Below are 14,645 nucleotides of genomic sequence, written 5' to 3'. Positions count from 1 at the left end.
TCCCGACCTCTCCGCCCCCACCCCCGTCTGACCTATCACCCTCACCTTGACCTCTTTCCACCTATCACATTTCCGACGCCCCTCCCCCAAGTCCCTCCTCCCTACCTTTTATCTTTGCCTGCTGGACAAACTTTCCTCATTCCTGAAGAAAGGCTTATGCCCGAAATGTCGATTCTCCTGTTCCCTGGATGCTGCCTGACCTGCTGCGCTTTTCCAGCAACACATTTCCAGTTCTTTTTTTTAACCTAGCTTAACTGAAAGAGTTGACTTAGAAACTTTGGACGAACTGTCATACTCATGTTGCTGCCCTAGGCTTGTTTCAGTGTTCCAGCCAAGCTCAATGCAAAATGAAGGAATAGCACCTCACTTTCAACTTAAGCATTTTCCAGCCTTCAGGACACAACACTGAGCTCAAAAATGTCAGACCAAGAATGCTGACTTCTATATGAATTGTAACTCTAGCTGCCAACAGTGGCTTGTTTGCATATGTTTCCTCTCATCAGAGGTCACCTATTTTCAACTAATCACACTTACTATCTACAGCTATTTTGCATCAATATCTTCCCTCAACTACCATTAGCTCTTTTGCTTTGAACACTCCCCCTATCTGTTCCATTCACTTCTCCTCCCCCTTTTCAAACAGCATAAAAAATATTAATTTCCCAGTTCCTTCAGTTAATCCTTGGGCAATTTTGTGGAGCTTGTATATTCTCCCTGTATCTGCGTGGGTTTCCTCCAGATGCCCCGATTTCCTCCCACAGTCCAAAGTTGGTTAGGTGGATTGGCCATGCTAGGTTGTCCATTGTGGCCAGGGGATATACAGACAAGGTGGATTGGCCATGGGAAATGTAGGAGAAAGTGAGGACTGCAGATACTAGAGATCAGTGTTGAAATGTATGGTGCTGGAAAAGCACAACAGGTCAGACAGCATTCGAGAAGCAGGTGAGTCGACATTTCGGGCATAAGTCCTTCATTCCTGATAAAGAGCTTGTTCCCAAGGTGTCAATTCTCCTGCTGCTCGAATGCTACCTGACCTGCTGTGCTTTGCCAGTGCCACACTTTTCGACATAGGAAATTTAGGTTACAGGGATCAGGTGGGTCTGGGTGAGATACTCTTCGGAGGATTGGTGCTCAATGGACTGAATGGCCTGGTTCCACACTGTGGAGATTCTATGATTCTATGAAGAGTGTGGGCAATGCTGAACCAGTTGTGAAAATATGGTGAGATTGACAAAATGAGAGTTTTGACATCAAGCCAATAACGCATGACTTTGTAATCAACATTTAAACAGCAAAATGAGAATCTCACCTGTGAGAAGGTGTCACCAGAGAGTCAAGAGTGTGTTGCTGGGAAAGAACAACAGGTCAGACAGCATCCAAGGAGCAGGAGAATTGATGTTTTGGGCATAAGCCCTTCATCAGGAATGAGGCTTGTGGGCCAGGGGCTGAGAGATAAATGGGAGGAGGGTAGGGTTGGGTGGTAGGTAGCTGAGAAAATGATAGGTGGATGAAGGTGAAGGAGAAGGTCAGAGGGGAAAGTGATGGACAGGTCAGGAGGGCGGTCCCGAGTTGGAGGCTTGGGACTGGGATAATGTGGAGGGAGGGGAAATGAGGAGGATGTTTAAATTCAGATTTATCCCATGTGGTTGCAGGGTCCCAAGGTGGAATATGAGGCGTTCTTCCTCCAGGCATCAAGTGATAATGTTTGGCGGTGGAGGAGGCCCAGGACCTGCATGTCCTTGACGTAGTGGGATGGGGAGTTGAAGTGTTCAGCCACAGGACTGTGGGACTAGTGAGTGTGGCTGTTCCAGAGATGTTCTCTGAAATGATCTGCAAGAAGGCGTCCTGTCTCTCCGAAGTAGAGGAGACTACACCGAGTGCAACAGATGCAGTAGAGGATATTGGTAGAGGTACAGGTAAATTTCTGACGGACGTGAAAGGATCCCATAGATCACATGCCACCACACTATTTAAGAATAGAGTGTGAGAGAGAGAGAAACAGGGAAGTACAGAACTGTTATCATATGTCAGATGTATGGAAAATGCTCAAATCTATTGTAAAAAGATTTGATTAATAGACACCTGGTTGATAATGATCTGATTGAGCATAGTCGGCATGAATTTATGCATGGGAAATTATGTTTGACAAATCTTTGGAGTTTTATGAAAATGTTTCAAGCAAAATTGATAAAGGAGCTCATGGAAGTAGTAAATGGAGATTTGTAGAAGCCTTTTCATAATGTCCATGGGATTGGAGGTTATGTTTTGGCATGGATTAGGACTGGCTAACAGACAGAAAACAAAGTAGGAATAAATGGATCAGTCTCATTAGCAGGTTGTGGCTAGTGCGTGACTGCAATGATCAATACTTGGACCCCAGCTGTTCACAACATATGTCAATGATAGGGAGGTGAGGAAAATGTACAGATGATACCAAGCTAAGTGACATGTGTTGCCAGGTTAAGACATAAAGTGGCTTCTGGAGGGTTTGGACAGTCATCGGAATAAAGCCCCATGTCAAAGACCCATGTAAAGGCCTTCCATGACCCTTCTTGTCACAATGCTCTATGTCCCACCTTATCAATCTTTGTAGCTATGGCTACAGTGTCAGTCAATCAAAAAAAGTGAAGATGTAAAAGAACAACACGTTTATGAACAAGAGCTCATATTTGCAATAAAATGTCACCTAATTGCCCTAAAAAAGATTTTATTTTTCATTTTCCCTTCCACTTTGTACTCTGTGAAGGCCTATTGATGACTGGCAACAATTAGCCAGGTGCACATGATTAAATATGGTGCCAGTTGTGTAATTTGCAGAAATTTCCGGTGCATTCTTGTACCATTGGTGGATCCACACTTCTGTGAGACCACAATGTTATTGAGATGTGGTGCATACATAATGAGGTGAGTCGCGTTGTACTGTGTGAGGAAACTTACTAGACCTCATGGTGAGAAACCCTCTAAGGAGCTCCTAAATTTTGACATTTAGCCAACTTTTGGTGAAATTCAGCCCATCACCTCATACCTAATGTTAATGTGGTTAAAGATAATGCACTTGTTACTTTAATAATATGTAAGTAATGATATATTGTCACGCAAGGATGTACCCCTTCTGCCAAAGAATAATTAGTGATTAATCCTTCACTAATTAATTCTAGTAAACCCATAGACTAGTATAACAAGAAAGTGTTAACAACAGCAAATCCATCCAACAAAGTTCATAGCAGAACCAAGTATACTTACTTAGAGTCATAGAGTCATAGAGATGTACAGCATGGAAACAGACCCTTCGGTCCAACCCGTCCACGCCGACCAGATATCCCAACCCAATCTAGTCCCACCTGCCAGCACCCAGGCCCATACCCCTCCAAACCCTTCCCATTCATATACCCATCCAAATGCCTCTTAAATGTTACAATTGTACCAGCCTCCACCACATCCTCTGGCAGCTCATTCCATACACGTACCACCCTCTGTGTGAAAAGGTTACCCCTTATGTCTCTTTTATATCTTTCCCCTCTCACCCTAAACCTATGCTCTCTAGTTCTGGACTCCCCAACCCCAGCGAAAAGACTTTGTCTATTTACCATATCCATGCCCCTCATAATTCTGTAAACCTCTATAAGGTCACCACTCAGCCTCCGACGCTCCAGGGAAAACAGTCCCAGCCTGTTCAGCCTCTCCCTATAACTCAAATCCTCCAATCCTGGCAACATCCTTGTAAATCTTTTCTGAACCTTTTCAAGTTTCACAACATCTTTCCGATAGGAAGGAGACCAGAATTGCACACAATTCCATCTGCCACTTCTCAGCCCATTGGCCCATCTGGTCCAGATCCTGTTGTAATCTGAGGTAACCCTCTTCGCTGTCCACTACACCTCCAATTTTGGTGTCATCTGCAAACCTACTAACTGTAAGGCTTATGCTCGCATCCAAATCATTTATGTAAATAACAATAATGACTTATTTAATATACTGTCGCTTCTACCTAGGATACAGTGAAAAGTGGATAATTTTGGCATGTTCTGGCACCATCAAGTACCACTGTGAACATTACAGTACAACGGTAATCTCACCTTCATCAAAGGCTGTGGTGGTGAACTGCTGTAGGTTGACCCAGAATACCGTTAAGGATAGAATTCCAGGATTTTGATCCTGCATCACTGAAGGAATGTTGATATAGTTCCAAGTCAGCATAGTGAGTGGTTTGGAGAGGAATGTGGAGATGGTGGTGTTCCCATGTACCTGCTGCCCTTGTCCTTCGAAATAGAAATGATCATTAATTTGTAAGGTGTTGTCTAAAATTCTTCGGTAATTTCTGCAGAGTATCATGTAGATGGGACACACTGCTGCTACTGAGCATTGGTGGTAGAGGGAGTAGATGTTTGTGGATACGGTGCCAATCAATCGGGCTGCTTTGTCCTGGATGTATCAAGCTTCTTGACCGTTCTTGCAGCTGCACTCATTCAGGCAAGTGGGAAGTTTCCATCACACTCCTGACATATGCCTTGTATATGATGAACAGGCTTTGGTAAGTCATGAAAGGAGTTGCTCACCATTGTATTCATAACCTCTGACCTGTTCTTGTAGCCACTGTGTTTGACTCCAGTTTGATTTCTGGTCAGTTGACCCAATGATAATCCCAATGATGTTGATAGTGGGTGGATTCAGTGTTAATTACAACATTGAATTGTTATGACGTATACTGCACCTTTAAGAAACAACCCGACAGCACAAGTGTTCAGAACAAGATATCATGTAGCCTTTTGGTCCAGCAGCTAGGGTAGCTGGTTGCCTGGAGACAAAGACAAATTTGAATTAGGCCAATCAGTTTAAATTATACCCCCCCCCCAAAAAAAACTAAATCAATCAAGTTTGAATTGAGTATATTGACAATATTAAAAGCCAACGACACAATCCAATGCTTTGGGGGTTTAATGTGAACAGTTGAGAGAGAACTGCCAAGCCAACAACAAAAGCAGACTGCCCTTGGAATAGATCTCTTCAAGGTACATTTATCGATCAACCACCTGTGAAAGACAAATCCTAAGAAGAAGAAAATCTACAGAGGAAGATACAAAGGGAAGATTCAATAGACAATAGACAATAGGTGCAGGAGTAGGCCATTCAGCCCTTCAAGCCAGCGCCACCATTCATTATGATCATAGCTGATCATCCACAATCAGTATCCTGTTCCTGCCTTACCCCCATAATCCTTGATTCCACTAGCTCTAAGAGCTTTATCCATCTCTTTCTCAAAAGTATCCAGAGACTTGGCGTCCACTGCCTTCTGGGGCAGAGCATTGCATATATCCACTACTCTTTGAGTAAAGAAGTTTCTTCTCAACTCTGTTCTAAATGACCTACCTTTATTTTTAAATTGTGCCCTTTGGTTCTGGAGCCTTCTATCAGCGGAAACATGCTTCCTGCCTCCGGAGTGTCCAATCCATTCATAATTTTATACGTCTCAATCAGATCCCCTCTCATCCTTCTAAACTCAAGTGTATACAAGCCCAGTCGCTCCAATCTTTTAACATATGATGATCCCACCATTCCGGGAATTGACCTCATGAACCTACGCTGCACTCCCTAGATAGCCAGAATGTCCTTCCTCAAATTTGGAGACCAAAACTACACACAATACTCCAGGTGCGTTCTCACCAGGGCCCTGTACAGCTGCAGAAGGACCTCTTTGCTTCTATAGTCAATTCCTTTTGTTATGAAGGCCAGCATGCCATTAGCTTGCTTTCATTAACTGATGTACAAGAACACCTGGATCTCGTTGTATTGCCCCTTTACCTAACTTGACTCCATTTAGATAGTAATCTGCCTCCCTGTTCTTGCCACCACAGTAGATAACCACACATTTATCTACATTAAACTGCATCTGCCATGCATCTGTCCACTCACCTAACCTGTCCAAGTCACCCTGTATTCTCATAACATCCTCCTCACATTTCACCCAGCCACAGAGCTTTGTGTCATCAGCAAATTTGCTAATATTACTTTTAATGCCTTCATTTATATCATTAATGTATATTGTAAACAGCTGCGAGCACAGCACTGAACCTTGTGGTACCCCACTGGTCACCGCCTGCCATTCTGAAAGGGACATGTTTATCACTACTTTTTGCTTCCTGTCAGTCAGCTAATCTTCAATCCAAGTCAGTTCCTTGCCCTCAATACCATGTGCCCTAGGTTTGCTCACTAATATCCTATGTGGGACCTTATCAAAAGCTTTCTGAAAGTCCAGGTGCACTACATCCACTGGCTCTCCCTTGTCCATCTTCATAGTTACATGCTCAAAGAATTCCAGAAGATTAGTCAAGCATGGTTTCCCCTTCATATATCCATGCTGACTCTGACCTATCCTGTTACTGCTATCCAAATGAGTCATAATTTCATCTTTTATAATTGACTCCAGTATTTTTCCCACCACTGACGTCAGGCTAACCGGTCTATAATTCCCTGTTTTCTCTCTCCCTCCCTTCTTGAAAAGTGGGAAAACATTAGCCACCCTCCAATCTGCAGGAACTGATCCTGAATCAATAGAAAATTGGAAAATGATTACCAATGCGTTCACGATTTCTAGAGCAGACCATCCGGTCCCTGGGACTTATCAGCCTTCAGACCTAACAGTCTCTCCAATACCATTTCCAGTGTAATATAAATTCCCATCAGTTCATCCATTACCCTAAGTCCTTCAGCCACTATTACATCTGGGAGATCGCTTGTGTCTTCCCCAGTGAAGACGGATCCAAAGTACATATTCAACTCTTTTGCCATTTTCTTGTTCCCCATAATAAATTCACCCAGTTCTGTCTTCAAGGGCCCAATTTTAGTCTTAAACATTTTTTTTCTTTTCACATACCTAAAAAAAGCTTTTACTATCCTTCTTTATATTCTTGGCCAGTTTGCCTTTGTACCTCATTTTTTTCTCCGCATATTGCCTTTTTAGTTATCTTCTGTTGCTCTTTAAAAGTTTCCCAGTCCTCTGGCTTCCTACTGATCTTTGCTATGTTATACTTCTTCTCTTTTATCTTTATATAGTCCTTAACTTCCCTTGTTAGCCACAGCTGCCCTGGCCTCCCCTTAGGATCTTTCTTCCTCTTTGGAATGAACCAATCCTGCACCTTCTGCATTATACCCAGAAATACCTGCCATTGTTGTTCCACTGCCATCCCTGCTAGGGTATTGAACCATTGAACTTTGGCCAGCTCCTCCTTCATAGCTCCATAGTTCCCTTTGTTCAACTGCAATACTGACATTCCCGATTCTCCCTTCTCCCTTTCAAATTGCAGATTAAAACTTATCATATTTTGGTCACTACCACCTAATGGCTCCTTTATTTTGAGGTTCCTAATCAAATCTGGTTCATTACACAACACCAGATCCAGAATTGCCTTCTCCCTGGACCAGCTGTTCTAAGAATCCATCTCGGATGCACTCCACAAACTCCCTTTCTTGGGGTCCAATACCATCCTGGTTCTCCCAGTTTACCTGCACGTTGGAATTCCCCCATAACAACTGTAGTATTACCTTTGTGACAGGCAAATTTCAACTCATTATTCAACTTACATCCTACATCCAGACTACTGTTTGGGGACCTGTAGATAACTCCCATTAGGGTCTTTCTCCCCTTAGAATTTCTCAGCTCTATCCGTACTGACTCTACATCTCCTGATCCTATGACCCCCTTGCAAGGGATTGAATAACATTCCTCACCAACAGGGCCACTCCATCCCCTCTGCCCATCAGTCTGTCCTTTCGATAGCATGTATAGCCTTGAATATTCATTTCCCAGGCCCTGTCCACTTGAAGCCACGTCTCCGTTATCCTCACAACATTATGCGTGCCAATATCCAACTGATCCTCAAGCTCATCCACCTTATTTTTTATGCTTAGTGCATTCATATATAATATTCTTAATTTGTTACTCCCCTCACTCTCCCTATCAACCCCTATTTCACTTGACCATGCTGTATGATCCCTTCTTGGGTTTTCAGCTCCATTGATTCTGTTGTCTTTATTAACTTCTCTTATTCTCACTTTCCCTTTAGCTTCCTTTTTAAATTTCCAGTTTGTCCCCCCTCCCCACAATACTTTGTTTAAACAACCCTGCGTTGCAGTGGCAAACTTGCCTGCCAGAATGCTGGTCCACCACCTATTAACAGGCAACCCGTCCCTCTTGTATAATTTATCCTTACTGCTAAACATACCCCAGTGATCCAAGAATTTAAATCCTTGCTTCCTGCACCAGTTCCTCAGCCACACATTCAATCCATTATCTCCCTATTCCTGCCCTCTCCAGCCCTAGGAACTGGAAGCAAACCAGAGATAACCACCCTGGATGTCCTGCTTTTCAGCCTTCTTCCGAATTCTCCGAAGTCCCACTGTAGAATGTCCCTCCTCTTCTTCCCAACGTCAGTTGTGCCGACATGCACGACCACATCTGGCTCTTCACCTTCACCCTTGAGGATTCCCTGCACTCTGTCAGTGATGACCTGGATCCTGACACCAGGTAGGCAAAACACCAACCTCAAATTCTGGATTAATGGTGCTGGAAGAGCACAGCAGTTCAGGTAGCATCCAAAGAGCAGCAAAATCGACGTTTCGGACTTCCTGATGAAGGGCTTTTGCCCGAAACGTCGATTTCGCTGCTCCTTGGATGCTGCCTGAACTGCTGTGCTCTTCCAGCACCACTAATCCAGAATCTGGTTTCCAGCATCTGCAGTCATTGTTTTTACCAACCTCAAATCCCTCCTGTTGCCGCAGAAACCCCTTTCAGTCCCTCTTATTATTGAGTCCCCTATTACCATGGCTCTGCATGATGTCTGACTCCTCGGCTCTGCCTCCACACCAATTTTCGATTGGAAGGCCTGTCCGCCTCTCGGACTGGCAGTGTTGTCTGTCTCGACAGTTTCCAAGAGATTCAACCTGTTCACGAGAGATATTTCCACTGGAGTCTCTTGTACTTGAATCATCTCTTCCTTCCTCATCGTCATCTCCCTTCTCTCTTCTGGTATGTTTGGTGTAATGATCTTGCTGAAGGTCCTGTCCAGAAAATTCTCATTTTCTTGGATGAGCCTGAGGTCATCTAGTTCTTGCTTCAGTGCTGCAACATGCTCCTTCAGAAGCTGAATGTGCACAGCTACAGGAGCCAGAGACACCATCAGTGTCGACAGCTGCCTGGCTTTGAAATTTGAATTTTGGTAAATCTTAATCAGGGGTTTTATAGGATTACTTTTATAGAATGGAAAGTAATGATAGAAGTTTTAAGTAGTTATTAGTTAATTATTCTCTGTTATACTTTTAAGAAATAAAGTTGTTACTCTTTACTTTAACTAGTTCTTGACCTCTCGAATTTTCACAGATTACTGCATGGGATAAACCTTTTCTGTGTTGCTGGTTTAAATTAACAGAAAGGGTTTCCCCCATGTCGTAACAGAATGTCAAGAGGCGGTGATTAGATTGCCTCTTATTGGAAATGGTCATTGCCTGGCATTTGTGTGGCTCAAATATTACTTGTCACTGATCAGCTGAAGCCTGGATATTGTCCAGATCTTATTGCATTTGAACATGAACTGCTTCAGTTTCTGAGGTGTCATGAATTATGCTGAACATCGTGCAATCATCAACAAACATCCCCACTCTTGACATTTTGATGGAGGCAAAGTTATTGATGAAATAGCTGATTGGGCCTAGGATACTACCCTGAGGAATCCCTGCATTGATGTCTTGGAGCTGAGATGGTTGACCACAAACATCTTCCTGTGTGCCAGGTATGACTCCAAACTGCAGAAAGTTTGCCCCCTGATGTCCATTAATTCCAGTTTTGCTAGGGCTCCTTGATGCTACACTCGATCAAATGTGGCCTTGATGTCAAAGGCTGTCATGTTTACCTCACCTCTGGAAATCTATGTTTTAACCAAGGCTGTAATGAGGTCAGGAGCTAAGTGGCCCTGATGGGATCCAAACTGGGCGTCACTGAGCAGCTGCTGCTTGGTAGCACTGTTGATGACACCTTCCATCATTTTCCTGATGATTGAGAATAGACCTTTGAGTGTGTAATTGGATGGGCTGAATGTGTCCTGCCTTTGTGCACAGGACATACCTGGACAATTATATTGTTGGGTCAATGCTATTGTTGTAACGATACCTTGGAAGAGCTAGGTTATGGGAGTGTTAAATTTTGTTGCAAAAATCTTCACTACTATTGCTGGAATGGTAATTGGCCCCATTTAAGGCTTTTGCAGCATCCAGTGTCTCCAACCATTTTGTGATACCAAACTGCTGTCATCACGATGCCAAGAAAACAAGGTGAGACCTTGAAACTACCTATGATGACTATCCAACCATGAAATTAGAAAGATGAGAGATACGTTTCAACATACTTAAATAATTAACGATCGTGAACAAATCTTTAATTCATCTTATATAACTGAATGTTTTAAGTTAATACAAATATTACAATATGTAATAGTATTAATAATGAAGTTCAATTTCTGCTTAAATTGTTTTTTTACATTTTTTGAAATGAGCCCTTGGAACATGTTATGACTTTAAGAGAAAAGATATAATGTACTGAAAATTGAATTTTGTATTTTGAATGTGTTTGGCTTTATACACATAAGTACCAGCAGAGACAGTCTAGTAGGTGGACAAAATAAAGAAGCTTCCATGTTTAACAATATGGAAAGTTATGATTGTCAATGTTCTTGGCTCCATTGTTTCTGCCCATGAAATTCAGAATTACCTTCCATGTATGCGCACAAAGATCTGCCAGTACACTCTGTAGGCCTATACTAAGTCTGTGTAAATCAATTATTCCTGGTCTTATATTACATCGGTCAGGTAACACAATCTAAAATCCCTGCTACTATCCCAATATCTAGACTAGTGTTTGTGTATTTACAATGATTTTCCACAAGGACCCCAGCCATTTATTTGCTCCAAAACTTTAAGCAAGCTTCCTTTCATTGTATATTCACGTTATAGATAATTGCCAGGCAGCAGGCAATAGGTGCCTGAGGGTTTTGAGCTCTATTGTTGGGCTCAAAATAGACAACAAGTGTAGCCATGTCATCTATTGACATCACATGCCTGAATACAATCTGAAAACTGTTGAGAAAACTGTTTATTTTTTACAAACCTTTAAGCTGGTCCTCACTTGTGGTTTACTTAAGTATCATGTCCATCCTTGATAATAAGTATTATCAGGAGAACTGATATATCATCTTAACCCATCTCTCAGAAATGTCTCAAAAGGGCTATAGCATATTAAATTCATTTGAAGTACAAAACCTTTCATTCCTACACCACCTAATTTGCATTTCTCCACGATCCTTCAATCAGCCAAGAGATGAAGGGCAAGTTTGTCTGTTTATGTTAAATTCCTACTGTCTTCAAGTAGTATCATGAGATTCTAAACACCTGTCAGAACTGCTAGGTTGTCACATCCGAAGGACAGCAGCTGCTCAGTACCAGACTGGAGTATAATTTACAAACTTTCTCCCGATATCTTGTTTATATGGAAATATTTTATCTGAACTTATTAATTAATCAGAAACAGTGTCAGCAGAGTGAGTGAAGTAGCTACTGAGAGGGTTGTAATTAAAATTTGATTAGAGGATAAGCAAAATTCCTGAATTAATTGAAATTTATTGTGGTTCACAATAGGTTCTTTATACGAGTTTGTGTTTTTCTTTTCTGAGCTTTGTTTGCGATACAGTTGGGATTCAGGTGAATAAGAGTGCTTTCAAACTCCAGAATTTTTCTAAAGAATGCTATGCATGTAAAAAAAAAAGACTGAAACAATTTAAAGTAATTCTTGTAGTAACTGATGGGAGCTTGTGATAGTAGCACAAATGTGTGACCCTTGTATGTTCAGCCCTTTATGATGGGCAATAGGCTAATATTTCTCCTGAAATATACACTATAAAATATTCATCTACTAATATCACTATGAGTAATGTTGGACAATATGCAAAGAAAACAAAATGAGGCAATTTGTTGAAAATATTCAGTCAAATGACATTTAATGTGTAGAAGTGTCAAGCTGTGTACAATGGGCCAACGCCATGTCTATGTAATTTTCAGCAGTAATGGTAATCTAGGGGACAGCAAGAGAGACAGCACTCTCTTGGATGGAATGTGAGGTTGATCAGACAATATCCTGTCAGATTTAGGATCGACAAGAGTAAAGCTGTATAAAACATAATAAATAAAATATTCTATGCCTTCACAATCTCAGAAATAAAAGCATTGGTGAGCAAATGAAGTTTAATCAGCGCATCCAGAGCAAAGAGTGATGATTTGTTTACTAATGTTTTATAAAACTGTGAATTTAATGGAAAAAATAATCTGCGACTGAATTGTAGAGGGGGTCTTAGATTAAATGTTATCAGGTGATTTGACATTGTCGAAAGCTATTCAGTTGACTGGGAAATTTGAGGTTAGAAAATAGAACTGGACGGTAATTTGAGGTGATGGGAAGACTTATTAGCAAGAAATAACTGATTCCATGGTGTATGTTAAGCTATTAAGTAAAGATGCACAGAAACAAAGTAAGGATTTGGGATTCACCATAACACAGTGCTACCAGTGTCACAGGAAAAAAACGTATATCAGTGCGACCAGTGTCCTGAACAAAAATGAAGAGAGCCGCTTTTGTAAATAGAGGCATTATATTTAAACAGTGTCACAGCAGGAAGCTTGCATTTCAGAAAAAAATCCCACAAAATGTGCCAAAATTAACAAAATTGAAGATGTAATTTAGAAGTGCTATTCCTGGGAGAGATTAAAGGATCGACTGAAAGTTTTGGAGTACAGAAAGTTTTAGCCAATGGACATGAAACTTTTTTCAGTCTGGAGAGTGGAGCTGGAGTTTCAGTTCTTTCCAATATTGAACCATAGTCTGAGCAAGGTCTTCTTCATTCATCAAACATAAAATCCCATGGACCAGGAGGCATGTAACAATAATTCATGGGGCAGGTGCCTGCCTCATTTCAACACAAGAGGGAAATCACAGAAAGAAACTGGTTTGTTTTCAATTATAAAGAACTTATATAGATTTATAGCTTATGTTACAAAACATTTCAGAAGCTGAAAATATCGAATCATATCACCTTATGTCCAAAAGCAAACCGTATTTATTTTTTTAACCCCATGTTTGTAGAAAGTAAAGCAGAAATGTTACAAGAAGGAGTTATTTCACCTTTAACAAAATCTATAAGTTGGCATTTGGTTATTGTTTCAGTACCAAAATCAAATGGGTCAGTAAGGATCTGTGTAGATCTCACATGCTGAATAAACTGTTGAAAGGAAAATTCATACAATGTTATCTGTCGATAAGAGTTTGGCAAAGCATTCAAATTTTGCTAAAGTAGATGCAGATAGTGCCTTTTGTCAATTACCTTCTGATGAGGAATCGTAGTTACTTACAATCTTTATTATGCCATTAGGAAATATTATTTTAACCAATTGCGCTGTGGAATCACATCTGCACCAATTGTTTTTTTAAGCAGGATGATGACAACTACCTATAGATAAATTTTCATCTCCAATAAGGGGAAGCAAGTTCCACACATTCTCACATATGAGAATCAGACTGTTGTACTATAGGCAGATGGGTCACTCTATTAAACTGTTATTCATGTAATTAAAAGAATGATTTACTCCATCCTTTTACAGATAGAATATTTTTACAATTACCATAAAGAGTACATACAAAGGACATTTCTCCTTTCTATTTACACTAATAATAATATCCAGTGCACAGAGAAAGTCTGTCCCAAGGTGTTTTCAGTCTTTCCTTCTTGAATAATGCATCCTGTTATAATTATCAACATTAATATTAACTCATAGGAAACTTCAACATGCAGTTCCTTCAGTCATCTTTTAGCCCTGCTGCTGTAGCATTTGATGGAATGGGTTTGATTGCTATTAATTTGTGGTAGAAGTCATTAAAAGTCTATCTAACGCTTCCGTTATTGATCACTTCTATTGCACTGAATCAACCTTAATTAGTTCTGTTATAATAGCTGTTTCCTTTCACTGACTCTAAACACTCTAATAAATTACCTATTTTGTTTATCTTAGTTCTATTTTCCTTCATATAGACAAATAACTGTGACAAATGCCTTTTTCGTCCGTTGATCTTGTCATCTGAGTAAATGAATGACTTTTTAAATTTTGCTGTTTCATTTACAATTTTTCCTTCTTGTTGGTTTCCATATTTAGCAAAGACACATGTAGCAACAGCAAAGACAAGTAGATGATATAACAGATGGCTGGGCACTCTACTTTTTGTCATTTACATAAATGATTTGGATGCGAGCGTAAGAGGTACAATTAGTAAGTTTGCAGATGACACCAATATTGGAGGTGTAGTGGACATCAAAGAGGGTTACCTCAGATTACAACAGGATCTGGACCAGATGGGCCAATGGGCTGAGAAGGGGCAGATGGAGTTTAATTAAGATAAATGCGAGGTGCTGTATTTTGGGAAAGCAAGTCTTAGCAGGACTTATACACTTTATGGTAAGGTCCTAGGGAGTGTTGCTGAACAAAGAGACCTTGGAGAGCAGGTTCACAGCTCCTTGAAAGGTGAGTCGCAGATAGATAGGATAGTGAAGAAGGCGTTT

The sequence above is a fragment of the Chiloscyllium plagiosum genome, chromosome 3, assembly GCF_004010195.1.
Source record: "Chiloscyllium plagiosum isolate BGI_BamShark_2017 chromosome 3, ASM401019v2, whole genome shotgun sequence".
In the NCBI taxonomy this organism is placed as follows: domain Eukaryota; kingdom Metazoa; phylum Chordata; class Chondrichthyes; order Orectolobiformes; family Hemiscylliidae; genus Chiloscyllium; species Chiloscyllium plagiosum.
This window is presented reverse-complemented; position numbering follows the sequence as displayed.